General features: G+C 37.9%; 3 pseudogenes; all 3 read right to left on the bottom strand.

The window, feature by feature from the left end:
• Nucleotides 1-382: 382 nt before the first annotated feature.
• Nucleotides 383-1336, bottom strand: LOC114107860 (olfactory receptor 7E178-like; annotated as a pseudogene).
• Nucleotides 1337-6131: 4795 nt separating this feature from the next.
• Nucleotides 6132-11948, bottom strand: LOC114107687 (vesicle transport protein GOT1B pseudogene; annotated as a pseudogene).
• A 3751-nt stretch (nt 11949-15699) lies between these two features.
• LOC139702282 (olfactory receptor 7C1-like) lies at nt 15700-16637 on the bottom strand (annotated as a pseudogene).
• Between the last annotated feature and the right edge of the window lie 497 nt (nt 16638-17134).

Genomic DNA, 17134 nt, shown 5'->3' with positions numbered 1-17134 from the left:
TCATTTTTTTTCAAATACCAGTGTGCCTTTTATTGTCATTGTTTGTAACTGTCAAATATACAGAACAAAAAATTGACCATTTTAACCACTGTTAACTATCCAGGTCAGTGGCATGAATTACACTCATGTGGTTGTGCAACCATCACTACCATCCATCTCCAGAAATTTCTCATCTTCACAAACTGAAAATGTACCCATTTTAAAATCACCCCTTCCTGTTTCCCACCAATTGTAGCAACTACTATTCTATTATGAAATGTGATAATTAGTCATTAAACTATAAAAATTTATATATCCAAGGAGGTAGAATCTACAGATCTAGATATTTGGCTTTGTTGCATTTTCCAAATTAGATTCCAAATGGATGTCAGCGGTCCTGACATTAGACTGATCTGCTGCAGATCCTCCTCAGTGAGCTTTTAATGTCCCTGTTCCTCAGGCTGTAGATGAAGGGGTTCAGCATAGGGCTGACCACAGTGTACATCATTGAGGCCACTGTGTTGTTTTGGGGTGACTGTGACACAGCTGATCCAAGGTACACTCCAATGCCTGTCCTATAAAATAAGCAAACAAATCACAGATGAGATCCACAGGTGCAGAAGGCTCTGTACTTCCCAACTGTTGATGGCATTCTCATAATAGAAGAAATAATTTTACAGTAAGAGAAGAAAATTCCACAGATAGGAAGAAAAACAGACATGGCACCAATAAAATACATGACTATGTTATTGGTGAAAGTGTCAGAACAGGCCAGATTAAGAACTTGAGAAGGATCATAGAAGATATTGGAAATTTCTACATCCTTGAAGTGGATAGATCTCAAGGCAATCAAATTATGCAGTTGGGAGTCTAAAAGGCTAAATAAAAAAGACACCAAAACTAAGAGGGCACAAAGGCGAGGGTTCATAATGACCAAATAGTGCAGGGGGTGACAGATGGCCACAAACCGATCATAGGCCATCACAGTCAGCAGCATACCATCCATACATCCAAAAATGATCAAAAAAACATCTGAGTCAGGCATCCCACATAGGAGATGACTGTGCTGTGAGTTAGGATGTTCATAATCATCTTTGGGACCATGGTGGAGATGAAACCGATGTCAGCCAAGGACAGGTTAGAGAGGAAGAAGTACATGGGGGTGTGGAGGTGGGAGTCAGAGCTGACGGACAGGATAATGAGCAGGTTCCCAAGTACTGTGACCAAGTACATGGATAGGAACAAGTACAAGGAGAATGGGCTGCAGTCCAAGATAATCCGAGAGGCCCATGAGATGAAATTCTGAGATACGTGTTAGATTTTGTAGTTCTATGTTGTTTGGACAGCATTTGAAAATGAAAAGTTAGAGAAAATGAAATAAGTATGTCATCTAGTATTGCGTCTATATTTTGGACAAAGCAATATACAATATACAGACTTTATACCTCTTATACAGACCTCACATTTGACCATACACATTTGACCATAAATCCCATATCCTGGTTTTTTGTTGGTTTTTTTTGTTTGTTTGTTTGTTGTTTTTTTTTTTTTTTTTTTTTTTTTTTGGTGTGTGTGTGTGTGTGTGATACCATGGATTGAACCCAGAGGAGTTTAACCACTGAGTCACATCCCCAGCTGTTTGGGGGTTTTTTTATTTTTATTTTTATTACAGACAGGGTCTCACTGAGTTGCTTAGGGCCTCACTAAGTTGCTGAGGCTGGGTTTGAACTCACAATTCTCCTGCTTCAGACTCTGAGTCACTGGGATTACAGGAGTACACCACTCCACAAACACTTCATTTTTACATAAAATACAACCAACTCTTTTCAGATTAAAAAAAAAAGATGTTTACAGCAGCACAATTCACAATAGCTAAGATATGGAGCCAATCTAGGTACCCTTCAACAGATGAATGGATAAAGAAATTACTCAGCCATAAGGAGAAGGACTTAATGACATTTGCCAGTAAATGGATAGATCTGGGAACTATCCTATAGGTGAAACAAGCCAATACCAAAAAAACAAAGGTCAAAAGTTTTTGCTGATATGTGGAAGTTAAACCACAATAAAGTCGGGGAGAAGAAGAGAAGTTTAATACATTAGACAAAAGGGAATGAAGGGAAAGCAGTAGGGATAGGAATAGGAATATTGAATCCCACCATCATGTATACCCACAAGAATGGGGTCCTAATTAGAATAAGCTATATTCCATCCATCTTTAAATAATTATATCATAATGGATTCTACATAACAAAAGAGAACCAAAATAAATAAATAAATAAAATGGAAAACAAAAATACCCTTCCTTCATTGAGGAAAAAAAATCATTCTAATTAAAGGTAATGGAAAAACAGTCAAACATAGATTATTTTATTCTAAGACAATGATATGAATTTCCTGGATGCAGGAAATTATATTTGTAAATTATAAAAACTCTGTGAGAGCTAAGACCATGTTATTGGAATTCAAATAAAGTTGAAAGTTCATAATCACACTTTTATTTGCCAGTTAAATTCATGGATTTTCATAATTCTTTCACATTAACATTTCATTCAAATATGTAGATTATCTTTTTTAAATCATTTTATAACCCTACGCTTGGCTTTTGTGGACTTCAAATTTTGATGAATATGCACATAATCATGAAACATCATTGATCACACACTAGCGTACAGTGCATCTGTCAATAATTCAACAATAACAAATTTAAAAACACTTCTGAAATGTTTTGTTTTATACAGCGTTATCTGTATCAACCACATACAAATATAAGGAAACATCTTATACATAAGAACACTATTGTTATTTTCTATTTTGGCAGGGTTTTTTTTGTTTTTAGGTTTTGCTCTTTATTTTTTGTTGTTGTTGTTATTTGGTTTTGCTTTGTTTATTTGTATTCCATAGTGTCCTGGTAATATCAGTTCTTTTATCATAAATCCTATTATGTACAAATAAAGAATTTAGCACCTCAAGATACATCTCCATCAGGTTTGAAACTCAGCCTTCTTAACCTAGTTAAAAGAATTTCATGCTAATAATTCCCATGAAGGCAAGATTCATTGACTAGTACCATGAGGGAGAGGCCAACAGGAGCTAGAATTAGTGTAGGAGAAAAACAGAACTTTGAGAATTCCTAGACCCCATCCCAGAACCAAAACATAAACTTAGTCCTCTAAGCTGAAACTTTGCATATTGATATCATCCCAACTGACATGGTTGCCCCAGTGATGAGGAAACAATGATGCTGACAGTTCCTCCTCTTTTTACCATCTCCCACAGAACTTACTGGGCAGTACTGCATTTCTGCTGGGGCATTACCAAGGAGTATGGATCCAGTGCTCCTCTCCTGCTTAGTGTGTGATGAAACCTCAGGCTCTGGCTCTGTCCTCAGGACTTGAAAAATGGCTCAAGCTTATGAAGATGCCAATGAAGACAGTAGACAATGCTGTGGAGCCACTACACTGGAACTGGCAAAATAAAGGGCTAGAAGCACAGGGTATAATTAGTTCAGTTGTGCAACCTTGGAGGCTCAATGCACAAAGTGCCTAATTAGCCAATAGGTCCACCATAATTCAATCTCTGAGGACTTGTTAATATTAAAGGAAACAGAAAAAGAGAAAAGTAAAAGTACTTGGTCTGACTTCCAAGTTGTTGAATCTTTATGTAAAACTCAGACTACTTTTTCTTCACTATAACAATCAAATATGGGATTTGGTATCTGTCAATTCATTGGTATTAATGAATTGGTATTAATTTGGTATTAATCTGGTATTAATCTGGTATTAATTTGGTATTAATCTGAAAATATATGGAGAATTGGATTTCTTGTTCCAAGACTCACACTATTTTCATTCCTATATGTCTCTAAGGAGAACTTCATATTTCAATTGATTTTTCCCTTTGCTTGGTTTGGTACTTTACGTACTGAAGATATATGGGTTTTTTACTAGTCCAACTGAATCTTGGTTCTTTTTTCTCTAATGAAATTACATTGATACATTATAAAACCACTGATGTTTACATAAGTTTTTGATAACATACTGTATTTAAATACTCCAGGAGCAGGGCTTGGGCTGTAGTTCAGTGGCAGAGTGCTTGCCTAGCATGTATTTGATCCTTAGCACCACATAAAACAAATAAAGATACCTGTCCATCTAGAACTACAAAAAATATTTAATAAAATTAAATAAATAAACAAATACTCCAGGAGCAGCAGGAGGAAATTATATTTTAATATTAATTTCTCTTTTTAACCAATACATAATAATTGTACATATTTAAAATACCATGTAATATTTGGAATCAGGTATACATTATGTAATGTCAAATCATAGTGAACATATCTCTTCAAACATCTGTCATTTCTTTATGGTGAAAACATTTAAAAGTCTTTCCTATAGCTTTAAAAAATTACAGTATATATTTTATTTGCTATTCTCAAACTAGAAAACTCTGTAATTAATCCTTCCCCATCACTCCCTCCTAATCTTCAAGGCCTCTGATAACTATCATGCTACTGTCAACTTCTGAGACCACCTTTCTGAAAGATATCAGGTAGTGCTTGTCTTCAGAGTCTGGCTTATTTATTGTCTTCCCCTTCCATCCATTTTGTCTCAAATGGTAGAATGGCATCCTTTTATGGCTGAATAGTATTCATCGTGTGTATGTCCAACATTTTCTGTATCCATTCATCCATTGATGGATAGTTAGGTTATTTCCATTCCTTAGCTAGTATGTATTGTGCTTCAGTAACCATGGGAGTTCAGATGTCTCTTCAACAGATGTATTTCATTTCCTTTTGGGTACATACACAGCAAATGGATTGCAGAATAAGATGGTGGTTCTATTTTTAATTTTTTTAGGAAAACTCCTTGTGTTTTCCACAGTAGAAAGCCTGATGCTTTTCTTTCTATTCCCAGAAGTGACTTCCCATCACTTCTTCCATGTTCACATTGCTGAAAGGGAGTCTCTAGGTTCATGCCATACATCATGGAAGTCACACAAGGGCACAAGAACAAGGAGGTAAGGTCATTGGGAGTATCTTAGCCCCTCCCCACCTCATCTTCTATAAGAACATTGGGCTTGATACAAAGAAAAGTTTAATGCATACATAATGGATATGGGACAAAGTATGCTGTTTAGCTGTACATTGATAAATTATAGAAGGAATAAATAAATTATTTTGAGGGGATCCCAAATGGCAGATATATGGAGATAGATATGAGAGGAAGAAGCTGAGTATATTCAGACATTTAGAATACCTGGTCTGTATAAAATGTATTACTAAACCAAAGTCATTTCATATTAGATGGAGGGATAACATACTAGGGTTATAGCCAAGGATGAATTACAGCACATGACAGATGAAAACCAAAGATAGTTATATTTGCATACCAAAATGCTTATTTTCACTTCCCCCTCCCATGATCAGTATCCTTGAACAAAAAAGAAACACTAAAACTTTTTTCATTCTATATTGGATGTTCACTTGAGAGTTTTCTGACCATATACATTTATACACTTGGAGACTTTTTGTCTAGAAAGGAAAGAGTTGATAAATCAACCCTTTAATCTATGAGTTAATATTAGACATACTATTGGTAGAGGAGAAGAGATCCCATTATTCATAATTTTCAGATGAACCACAAACAAAAGTTTTATTTTAACTCCATGTTTACAAAAAAATAGTGATTCATATATGAACTGGGTTTTCACTGGGTTTAATACATTAAAATGACATAATCCAACCCTACTCATGCATTACTTTCAGAGATACAGCACAACTGGAAATAGAGTTGCCATCACGGTGGACATTTCTAAAAAGCAAATGCCTATGGGTGCTCCTGAGCCCTCAAAACAATAATAATAGTAGTAAAAACAAAAGTAACTGACACCACAGTTCTCAAAGAATGGCTGTGTTCTGCACATTGTGGAAAGATAATAAAAATAGCCTTCTAGAGTTTCAATATGCATCATAACATGGATTTCATCTCCCTTAGTTTGCTTGCTGCCTTCTTAGATCACTTGATTAGAAGCCTGTTTTCATTGCTTCTGTACTAATTGCTGTTGGTCTTTGTAGGCTACATGTTTTAAGCTTCTGTAAAGAACATTACAAGTTATTTGATGTAATTTAATTTTGTACTGAATGTTCTTCAAAGAATTTTATGAACAATACAACATTTTAAATGAGTCTTCAAATTCTCTTGTTGAGAAACAATATTGTTGCTTTTTCCAACTTTATCTATAAATGATCTAATTCCAGGTAAATTTAAGAGGGATCCAAGAACTGGCATTCTTCTAATAAAGCCAACAACACAGAAAAGAAGCCCCTGAACAAGTTAAGAATCCATAAATTTCAAAGATCCTGCCTCTCAAAGGCAAACCAATAAGAACTACAAATACACCACCTCGGAAAAATCCTGTAGCTTTCATTTTATGTTTTTGGAAGAAGAATCTGAATGTTCTTTCTAAACTGATTATAAGAGCCTAGCCAGTCACAAACAAAACATTTCCAATAGCCAGTAGTACTTTGTCAAAAAAAAAAGAGAATCATTCCAAACAACAGGAAAAACTGTTAATCCCATTTCAATTTTCTGGATGTCTGTTAAGGAGATCGTGGTTGTAGTGGTGAGGGCAGTGGAGGCAGCACCTCGAAACGCCCAGTGTGAAAAGCTGAGTAGGGAGAAAAGAAGGCAGAAAGCAGCCCAGGAGAGCTGTCACATCTTCCAGAAACATCCACTATTCATAATTTTAAACCATACATTTCTCTCAAAAGTTGAGAAATTAGAGAACAGAGCATGGAGACACACATCTGAGTTTTCCTATATCCATGCATAATCCCATTTTTCTATATATCTGTCCCCAAAATGCAAACACTGTCAGGAATTTGGTAAGTATATTTTGTCCATGATTTTCTAACATTAGTATTGATTTGCTTATGTGTAATTCTCTTGAAAATCTAGGTAACCAATATACTACTCTATATTACATCTAACATTTTAATAAAATACTGAATTAAAGTCTTTCTGTGAAGTACATATATTTAGATATAACATTTCAATGCGTTACATTGCCGGAAGATTGGATTTCATTTTATTTTTTAATTTCTCATGACAACAATCCTATGAAAATTCTCACACTTCTCTTATCACACAAGTGAGAATTTGTATATGATGTGTGCCTGCAGGATAGCTGTTTTGAGTTGTAAAAAAGATATATATTCAATTTTTACTATTTAATGCCTACATTTGTTTTTCCAATAGAAAAAATCAGGTGCTATCAAATATTTTCTTTTATTAAGATATCAAATGAAGCGAAGCTCAGTGGCACACACCTGTAATCCCAGTAACTCAGAAGTCTGAGGTAGGAGGATCACAAATTCAAAGCCAGCCTCAACAAGTGAGGCCCTAAGGAACTTAGTGAGACCCTCTCTCTAAATAAAAAATAAAAGCACCCCTGGGTTCATTCCCCAGTACAAAAACAATACAACAACAAAAAAAGATATCAAATAAGAAATATTCTTGAAGTCTGTCTAATATAATCACTCCATGAGAGTTCCATGTGAAAATTCTCATCTTATATAGGAAATAATATTTCCATGTCTCAGATGTCCAAACTTGGTTGTAAAAATGCATTAGTATTCATTTTAAAAATTACATACTTATGTCAGAAATGCCTCTATAAACCACAGTTCATGCTACCACTTCTCAGATGAACTCACTGAATTGCAAGAGAAAGAATCAATGCTTCTGCCTTGGTTTGTTCATCTGTGCTCGAGGAGGTTTTACAGGAAAAACTCTAATTTGGCTCCCATGAGGAAACAAAGTCCTGAAAGTACAGTCAATAGACCACGGTCTGAGTCCAATTTCTTTTTCTAACACTCACACTGTAGTACGTATAAAGAACTCTTCCCTTCTCTGTACTAGCTTTCCTTATCTGGAAATGGGGAGAATAATACTAAACTCTAGAGATGTACAGTGCCTAAACTTAATAAATATTTGTGCATTATTTTGTAAACAGAATTTGAATCATCATTGGAATTTATTCCAGGCTTATTCATAAAGTACAATCCTATACAGTTTTCATGCCCTTTTGTTGTTTATATGGTACAGAAGACAAGTCTCTCGGGTCTCAGGCACTGGAGCCCAAGAGAATTGAAATAGAAAGTTCTATTCCTTTCAAGCAAAAGAACAATAATGTTTTATACCTGGGAGTGATCATTGTAGATGAAATTAAATAAACTATATAGAGTCAGGCACTTGGGAAAGTTTAATAAAGAATCATGACATCATAATTATAGTCATCTTTGTTCTTATCTTCATCCTGACCTGCATGATCATTTTAGAGCACATAAGAGACAGTTTAGAGAGATCCATTTCTTGTGCTAATGAGAGAGATACCCACCAGAGCTAGACCTAGTGTAGAAAGAGAACAGAACTCTATTCAGTCTTGGATCCTGACCAGAACCAAGACTATAAACTAGAATAGTGGTCACAGAGGGTGGGAAGGGTAGGGAGAGGTGGGAAAGAGGGAGACTGGATAATAGGTACTAAAATACAGTTAGCTAGGAGGAATAAATTTTAGTGTTCTATATCACAGAAGGGTAGGCAAAGTTTACAACAATTTATTATATATTTTATAAAGAACTAGAAGAGAGGCATTTTAATATTCCCAACACAAAGAAATAAGAAATGTTTTAGGAGATATAAATGCTAATTATCCTGGTTTGATCATGAAATATTATATACATGTATCAAATTATCACACTGCTCCATAAGCATATATAAAATTATTATGTCAATTAATTTTTAATTTAATTTTTTATTTCATAGGCCTCTGAGTTAAAACTTTGTATTTGGGGGGCCTCCTATCTGGATACTCCAACTTCTTGTCTGGGTAATGAGGAACTGATGCTCTCTGAGTCCCTTCTGTATCCAGTTTCTTCCACCACACTCACCAGTCAGAGCTGTCATGTTGGGGCATGACCAAGGAGTGATGATCCATTGCCTCTCCCCTGCCTGGTGAGTGGTGAGGAATCAGGCTCCGTCCTCAGAATTGGCAGGAGGACAGACTCAGGCATGGACCTCCAATGTAGACCATGACTCTAGAAAGAGGAGACACACAGAACCAACTGGACTGGGACCAAGAAGCTGCAGGACATAGGCCGACTGTTTATAGTTGTATGGGTGGGTCTGAGAGCTCCAGAGGCAGAGCTCATAATTAGCCAAATTGGTTCATGTAATGCTAATCTCTGAAGATTTGTTAATATTAATGGAACAGAAGCATAGGGAAAGTTGGCTACTCCCCTCTTATAACTCTGAAGCTTCATAAATCTCAAACTCACTTTTTAAGTTTAAACAAAATCAAGAGTTTAATTTCATTAAAAGCATGCAAATTACCAAGAAATTTTGAGAAAATTAGATCTGTATTGAGAATCAGATAGCATAATTATCTCAAGTTAATACTTTTGCCTCTAGAATGAACTGACAGAGGTGTCTCAAATCTCCAACAATAATCACATTATTAGACTTCAAGTGTCCAAATCCCTCTTGCAAACACACCCCATAAAGCAAGACATTCCATGGGACTACTCCTAGTAGCTGAGGACAAAGACCAGACTCTATTGGATAAGGCTAAATTTTCACTACACACATCACAACTTGGGCTTCAAACAAGGCTCTCTTGGAGCAAAATGAGCATAGTTGTTGGAACATCTACCTTCAGCATACCTTTTATGTAACAAATAAACCCTATCAGTCTGAGTGTGCCTATCATTTGGAGAAGCCAGTATTGGGTTGAGATAGATTGTTTTAAAAAATAACTAATCTGCGCTGGGTGTGGTGGCATACACCTATAACCCCAGTGACTCAGGAGGCTAAAACAAACATTGCAAGTTTGTGAGGGCCCTCAGCAATTTAATGAGACCCGGACTCAAAATAAAATTAAAAATGGCTAGTGATGTAGCTTAATGGTAAAGTACCCTGAGTTCAAGCCCTAGTAACAAAAAAAAAAAAACTAATCTGTCTAGCAAATACTTTATATACATTTCATTTATTTGTGCTAATGTACTTATCCCTCTTACTTAATTTAATGCTATTTGTACCTGCAATAAACTTGTGCAAAACTAACTTAGCTGAAAGTTAATTAAATTCAGTTCTAAGCATTCTAAATCCTGGCACTAAGGTAGTAATGGATTCCTTCACTAAATAATCCATTTATTCATTGCTATACCCTCATCTCTTTCTTTCTGTCTTTCCCCCTCCCCTCACTCCCTGCCCTGGCCCACTTTTATTTTTGTTCATACTTTTTCACCTTTGGAAGGGACATTAGTTTTGGTCAATATTCTGGTCCAGATTGCCAGCAATAATACTAGTCTAGCAAGTTTCTACCCTTAAGTCCACTCCCATTTATATGGGGGAAAGTTACACAGGTACAAAATTTGAGAGCTATCATGACTACTAGGCAATAAGGGACAGTCACTGTGAACCCTAACTATGTCAGATGGGTGAACACAGGGTTCACCTACTCAAGCCCTAGGAATTGGGACACAGAGGCCTAAAGCTCTGCCTAAAAGTTTTTGCCTTGGAATCACTCCTTCTTCTGGTGCCCAAGGTTTCAACTCTGGTCCTGCCTGGGCTACTGCACTGAGTTAGAAAAAGAAAGTTGAAATAATATGGAGAAGAATTATAGATTTGTGCCAGCATTCTCTCCTTCCCTTCTCCTCTTCCCAAGATCCACAAAAAAAGCAGGTGAATCTATCTAGTTGGGAACAAACCTCAGTGTTGAATGTGAGCTCACACTCACAAAGGCCCTTCATGCCTTTATCTCTGCCTAATTTAGACAACTCAAGTTATTTCAATTGCCCATCCTACTTTTGTATTAGACCTACTGTAGTTTAGGTAAGTGTCCCCCAAAGGCCCATAAAGTCCCCAGAGCAGCACCATTGGGAGGCGGTGGAATCTTTAAGCAGTGGGGTCTAATGGGAGGTCTTCAGAACGTGGGGCACATGCTCACAGGGGATAGTTTGACCCCAGACCCTTCTTCTTCTGTTTCCCAATCATGAGGTGAATGGCTTTCCTTGACCACATATTCCTGCCATAATATGCTACTTCCGACAGTCCCAAAAGCAACAGAACCAACTGATAATAGAGTGAAACCTCCAAAACTGTGAGCCAAAACCAAATTTTGCTCTTTATAAGTAGCTTGTCATTTGTTATAGTAATGGAAAACTAACACAAAACTGTGTGTTTCTTGGTATGAGGAATGAGACACAGGGGTCCAAATTGGTGCCTTGACTTCTGTTCTAGTTCTTTTATGGTACTCTGAACATTCACTTTTACCACCTAGTAAGCAAAGCCCAGTCCAGAGTTAAGTTTCTATTCCTGTCAGGATCACTTATGTTCTACAGTTGGACATAAATTCAACCCACCAGCCATGTGCAGGGCCTTCCTCTTAAGAATTCTGTCCCCTAACCATATGCAGCCTCTTTCTCTCTTGTTGGCACACAGAATGTTCATATGGGCACTCTGTATCTCAGCGGTGCAAGGAAAATATGTCTACCTTCAAGTCATCTACACAGTGCTGTTGCCCCGTTTGGGTCAGCTTTTTCACTACTGTGACTAAAAGACCCTATCAGAACAATTGTAAAAGAAGAAAAGTTTGAAGGCTCACAGCTTCAGAGGTCTCACTCCATAAACAGAAGGCTCACCTTCACAGGGCTCAAGGTGTGTCAGGACATCATCCAGGAAGAGTGTGGCAGAGGGAAACAGCTCACATGGTGATCAGGAAAGAGAGACAGTCCACTCTTCAGATACAAAATATATATGCCATAGCCATGCCCCCAGTGAACCACTTTCTCCAGCCACACCCCACCTGCCTCCAGTTACTACTCACTTTAACCCATCAGGAATCAATTCACTGATTAGGTTAAAGCTTTGACCTAAACGTTTCTCCTCCAAATCTTCTTGCATTGTCCCACACATGAGTTTTGGGGGACACCACATCTAAACCATAACTTTCTGCTCCTGGTCCGCAAAAGCTCACTCTCATCTGACAATGCAAAACACATTTAGTCCATTCCCAGGAGTCCCCATAGTCTCAACTGTTCCAAGATTGCTCAAAGTTCAAGTCCAAGTATTCTGAAGCTCAAGGCAATCATGCATTCTAAACTCCTGTAAAATTAAAAGCAATTTACAAGTATCCAATATATAAAGGTACACAGTAAACATAAAAAATAGGGGTATAGAAAGAAGGAAGGCACCAAAGCAAGACAAAAATCCAGCTGGACAAACAAGTCCTGTAGTTCTGTGTTCATCCTCTGGAGTACATGTCATGATATCCTCTCCAAAGGGCTTGTATAGCTCCACCTCTGTGGCCTTGATGGCTGCAGTACAAGTAGCCTTTCTGTTTTCTTGCCTCTGCTCAATTCCTACAGCTTTCCTATATTTTTGGCATTTCTTAATCTCAGGGGTCTCCACTGCAGCTTCAGCTTCCTCCTCAAATCTCCACACCTTGCCTTCTCAGGGAGCACCTTCAGGGAATCTGACCCTGCTACATTTTGCCTGGCTTCCAAGGCCTTCCTCTGAAATCTTGGCAGAAGCCTCCATGACCCTCTAAGTACAGCATCCTGCATTCCTCAGGAACTAGCATCATGGGGTTGACACCAAGGTCTGCCACCATCTTGAGCAGTAGCCAAGCCTCTAGGGACCTGGATTATTATTCCAGCAGCCTCTGAGTGTCTGGGTGGCTGAACACATTGAAAAAATTTCCTAGGCCCTCTTATGCAAGGATTCCCCACTGGTCCCTTCTCAAGAGAATTTTCACTTTTACTCCCTTGAGCCTGAGATGGGTGTGGTTTGCCAGGTCCTGAGATGCCCTCAAGCCATCTTTCTTATTGTCTCTGGGAAAAAATCTTTAGCATTTCTTTAGTGTCAGTGATGTCTTTAACAACTACAACTTCCTTAGCCCCAGTTTTACTCTGCCTTTCAATCCAAGTTTTTTAAATATTTCTGTTCTGCTTTATGCTCCTGAATATCACAATAAACTTGGCTAAAAGCCACCAGCAATACCCATGCCACTTCCTGTATGCTATGTTGCCTAGACATTTCTTCTGCCAGATTAATAAATCCATCACTTTTAAAATCAGCATCAAAGAGAGTCTCAGGACACAGACAAAATGCAGATAACTTCTTAGCTAGAACATAACAAGAATGACATCTAGTCTAATTATTAATAGAATCCTCCTTTTCCTCTAAGCCTTCTTGAGCCCTGTCTTCACTGTCCACAGTCCTATTGGCATTCTGGTCTTCTGAGCTCCCACCAAAATCAGCCATTAAGCTTTGCTTACAACAACCTAAAGCATTTCCAGCTTACACTGCTAAACATTTCAAAATTCCTCCCACCTATTCAAAATGTCCCAAAAACTTATCAACCAATGGTCAGATTGATCACAGCAAAGACCCCATTTCTAGGTGCCAATTTCTGTTTTAGTCAGCTGTTTCACTGCTGTAACTAAAAGACCCGACCAGAACAATTGTAAAGGAGGAAAAGTTTATTTGATGGCCCACAGTTGCAGAGGTCTCAATTCATGGACAGTAGACCCCATTTCTCAGGGCTCAATGTGAGGTGGGACATCATAGAGGAAGAGTGTGGCAGAGGGAAGTAGCTCACATGGTGATTAGAAAACAGAGAAAGACTTCACTCTCCAGAAGCAAATATACACCCAATAGCCACATCCCTAGTGAACTACTTCCTGCATCCACACCCCACCTGCCTCCAGTTACCACTCATTTAATCCCACCAATATGGATACACTGATAAGGTTAAGTCTTTAACTCAATCATTTCTCCTCTAAACCTTCTTGCATTTTCTCACATGAGCCAATGCCACTCATCTCATGATGCAGATGGACACCTCAAGGGAGCACACCAGAATATCCACTCACTGGTTCCAATCATCTTACGATCCTAGAAAAGGACTTCTGGTCAGCACCAACATGTCCTCTATTACTACCTCCCTTAAATCTCCATAGTGATTTATTTCCCAGGGTCATACCCCACATAAACATACCTTTAATTGGTCAGTTTGCCCCACATAGCTAGGCCATTGGCCAATACCCATGAGGTAGTAAAAATACAAGTAGATAGGCAAACACCATGCAATTCAGCTCACTGAGATTATTTGCCTCTATCTTCCTCTCAGAGTGGCAGCCTACCATGTGTTCAGCTTGTAACTGCCATCCATAAACCAAGTAGTTAATCAGTTTAGAGCTATCCATAGAGCACTGCCCAAATGACAATGGAAGTGGACATTTCCTTGGATGGTTGCAAAGACTACCTGCTCGTAAGTACTTGCTTGCATTTATCCAGTAATACATTCCTGTATAAATCATTTCCATTTCATTATGGAACTTATCTAGGTACCCACCTCCTCATTTGTGCATTTCTCTGACATTACCTAAGACATTATAGATATTTCAGGTTTCAATATTATTGTAAGCACTTTAGCCTTAGGAGTAGTGTGTTAATCTTTTCATGGTGTTATAAAGAATACCATAAACCAGGTAGCTTATAACCAACAAAAATTTATTTTTCACAGCTCTGGAGACCAGGAAGTCTAATATCAAAAAATCTGATGAAGGTCACTTTCACAGATAGTGCGTTCTTACTGTGCCCTTACATGGGAGAAAAGGCAAAGCAACTCCCTTGGAGCCTATTTTATAAGAGCATCATGAGGGCAACACCCTCATACTCTAATCACTTCCCAATGGTACCCTTTCTAATCCCATCACATTGGTGATAAGGTTTCATCATATTAATTTGTAGAAGGATCATAGCAGACTATTTCAATTAATAACTACAATCAAGAGAGTAATTATCTCTCAAATGGAAGTTTTAAGGGCTAAAATTCCTGTAGTCACTACAGGGTGATGATCACAAGTCTTTTATTTAATTTATAGTCTGTGATCCACACAGCACTTTCATATAGATTTGTGCATACCAGTGTCCCGATTTCTTACATGACACTTTTTTTTTATATTGCAGTAATGGGTATTGAACCTGGGCATATTATACCACTAAGCTACATCCCCATCCCTTTTTCATTTTTTATTGAGACAGGGTCTCACTAAGTTTTCCAGGAAGACCTCAAGCTTGTAACCCTCCTGCCTTAGCCTCCTGGGTAGATGGGATTACAGATATGTACCATCATGCCCAAAGTAGTAATCTCTTTTTGACTACCCAGATATTATATGCCTGAACATGGATTTTAGCTTTATGAGGGCAAGGATTTTTTTCACTTCTATATTCTTAGCACCTAGAACACCCTGGTACACTGTAGATATCCAATAAATATTGCCAAATGAATGAATTTAACAAGAACTAACAATTATTGTTGGTAAAAATGAACTAATTAATGTTTTATCCAAGAGTCTCTGAGTTGATACTTGAATGGTTGTATAGACCTATAGGAATGCAAACATCAAGTTGAGATGTAGTGACGTAAAATGTAAAAGGAGGAGAGGTGGGGAATACAACTGAGGGTAACAGAGTGATCACCATAAAAGTTTCAGACAAAGTACTCCCAGGGATATTTTGATTAAAGACAGAGAAACAGAGTGGGTGAGGGGTGAAAGCCTATATAATTTAGAGGCAGAATTTCTTGACGCAGAATTTCTTTTGCTGGTACTTTTGCCAGCTCAAGAACCCAGGACCAGTATTCTTGTCACTGAACATAGAATGTTCTGCCAAGAAGTTTTTTCAGGGCCCTCTTAATGTCTGTGTTCCTCAAGCTGTAGATGAAGGGGTTCAGCATGGGGGTGACCACAGTATACATCACGGAGGCCATCATGCCCTTCCAGGAAGATGATGATGCTTCAGAACTGAGGTATACACCAAGACCTGTCACATAGAATAAAGAAACCACAGATAGATGAGACCCACAGGTAGAAAAAGCTTCATATTTTCCATATGTTGATAGAATTCTCAGGATGGAAGAGACAATCCGGGTATAAGAGAAAAGGATCCCTGAAAAGGGAACAAATCCAAAAAGGCCAGTCACCATGTAGAGTATTATGTGATTGATCAGTGTGTCTGAACAAGCTAGTATGAGGGCCTGAGAAAGTTCACAGTAAAAGTGTCAAATTTCCCAATTGGTACAGAAGGATAGACGCAGCATCAACAGACTCTGGATCAGAAAATATGACAAGCTGATTAACCAGGATGTAAGAACCAGGAAACCACACAGATGGGAGTTCATGATGACTGGATAGTGAAGGGGATGACAGATGGCTACAAACCGGTCATAAGCCATCACAGTGAGAAGGAAGGTATCCATGCCTCCAAAAACCATTAAAAATACATCTGGTTGATGCAGCCTGCATCGGTGATGGATCTGCTCTGTGTCTGGATGTTCACCAGCATCTTTGGGATGGTAGTAGAGATGAAACCAATGTCAGCAAAGGACAGATTGAAGAGAAAGAAGTACATGGGCATATGAAGATGGGAATCCGAGACAATGGCTATGATGATGAACAAGTTCCCAAGGAACATGACTATAAACATGGATAGGAACAATCCAAATAACATCAGTTGATGCTCTGAGTCTTGGGAAAATCCCAGGAATATAAATTCTAAAGCATTTGTTTGATTTCCTAGTCCCATGTTGTTGACACATCAGCTAGACAATTAAAGAGAAAGAACATGAAATAGACACCAGACAGACTATATCGGCTTCTTTATTTCTTGAGGTAAAAAATTGGGCATGAAATCCTTAATATTATAGAATCTAGAAAACCTACATTCTGTCATTCATTATAGGCAACATTTCATGATATTGACAAATCCATGTCTATTGGCCTATGGGAGACTCACCCATTCCCTTTGTCTCTGCCTTAGAATTAATAACTACAGAAAGTTAGAAGGAATTTTAGATCTTAGGGATAAAACAATCCACACCTGCTCCAATACACATGGGGCTCAGAGACCTAAAGAAAGGTCTGAGTTATCTTCCTTGTGTGTGGCAGGACAGGGACTCAGAGGAGGGTCAGATGACTTTGAGCAATAAGAAAATTTGAAAGGAGGGGAAATATCTGAAAAAATACTTCAGGATGAGCAGGATGAGTAGGATTTCAGTTTCCAAAGGAAAGGAAGAAATAACA

This window comes from Marmota flaviventris, chromosome 1 (genome assembly GCF_047511675.1).
Source record: "Marmota flaviventris isolate mMarFla1 chromosome 1, mMarFla1.hap1, whole genome shotgun sequence".
NCBI lineage: Eukaryota > Metazoa > Chordata > Mammalia > Rodentia > Sciuridae > Marmota > Marmota flaviventris.
Note: the sequence above shows the minus strand (reverse complement) of the source record. Positions and strands in the feature narration are given on the sequence as shown.